This window comes from Myotis brandtii, unplaced genomic scaffold (genome assembly GCF_000412655.1).
Source record: "Myotis brandtii unplaced genomic scaffold, ASM41265v1 scaffold421, whole genome shotgun sequence".
In the NCBI taxonomy this organism is placed as follows: domain Eukaryota; kingdom Metazoa; phylum Chordata; class Mammalia; order Chiroptera; family Vespertilionidae; genus Myotis; species Myotis brandtii.
This window is the reverse complement of record NW_005366140.1, coordinates 2,285,894-2,287,114: the sequence shown is the minus strand read 5'-3', so window position 1 is coordinate 2,287,114 and position 1,221 is coordinate 2,285,894. Positions and strand designations below refer to the sequence as shown.

The window sequence follows — 1,221 nt, the reverse complement described above, 5'->3', positions numbered from 1 at the left end:
TCGCCAACGCCTCCGCCAGGTGAGCGGGGAGGCTGGGCCGGAGAGTGTGGTCGGGAAGGGCCTTAAACTGAGCCCCAGATGTGGAGCCGGAGCCGCTGGGTAAGAGGGGAGGAAAGGGCGTTCCCAGCTGAGGGAGCAGGGATCCCAGGTTCAGATGAGTGCACTGGCGGCGGTGAGGTTGGAGTGGACTTAATTAAAAAAAAAGAAAAACCCAGACCCAGTTCCCCTGGCTGGACCTTGTCTCCTATTCTTTCTTCTCCCTTTAACAAGTGTCTTCTATATTTTCTTTTACTTTTTAAAAAAATTTTAAAATATCTATATTTTTATTGAATTCAGAGAGGAAGAGAGAGGGAGAGAGAGATAGAAACATCAATGGTGAGAGAGAATCATTGGTCGGCTGCCCCTACTGGGGATCGAGCCCACAACCTGGGCATGTGCCCTCCTGCACACCTCCTACTGGGAATGTGCCGGCAACCACAGGCTGATGCTCTAGCCACTGAGCCAAACCAGCTAGGGCTTTGGTGGTCTGATTTTTTTTTATTGTGACATAATTTACAGACCATAAAATTAGTAATTTACGCGCAGCCGGCATGGCTCAGTGGTTGAGAGTCAACCTATGAGCCAACCAGGAGGTCACAGTTGGATTCTTGGATCCTCAGTCAGGGCACATGCCCAGGCTGTGGGCTCAATCCCCAGTAGGAAGCCAATCGATGATTCTCTCTCATCGATGTTTCTCTCTCTCTCTCCCCCTTCCTCTCTGAAATCAATAAAAATATATGTTTTAAAAATTAGTCATTTAAAAGTGGGTTTTAGTATATTTGCATGATTATACAACCACCTCCACTAACTAACAAGAAAATTTTCACCATTTCAAAAAGAAGCTGTGTGCCAATTAGCAGTCACTTCCTATTCCCCAGCCCCTGGCAACCACTAAGCACTTTCTGTTACTATGTATTTGCCTGTTCTGGACATCTATACTAATAAAAGGGTAATATGCTAATTAGGCCGGGAGACCTTCCAGGAGACCTTCCGGATGTCCTTCCGGACAAAGCCATGGTGGTGGGGCTGAGGCAGAGGCAGTTAGGGACGATTAGGCCGGCAGGGGTACTAGTTGGGAGTGAATAGGTCAGCAGGGGGGGGCAGTTGGAGGTGAGCAGGCCAGCAGTGGGGGCAGGTGGGGGCGAGCAGGCTGGTGGGGGGAGGAGTTAGGGGGGATCAGGA

The 1,221-nt window shown here is 49.5% G+C and overlaps 1 protein-coding gene across 1 annotated transcript in view; it reads left to right on the top strand.

Annotated features, from left to right (window-relative positions):
- SLC5A5 (solute carrier family 5 (sodium/iodide cotransporter), member 5) overlaps nucleotides 1-1,221 on the top strand; it is a gene marked incomplete at its 5' end in the record, with an annotated part of 15,417 nt that overhangs the window by 6,595 nt on the left and 7,601 nt on the right. The gene's annotated exons all lie outside the window — the stretch shown is intronic.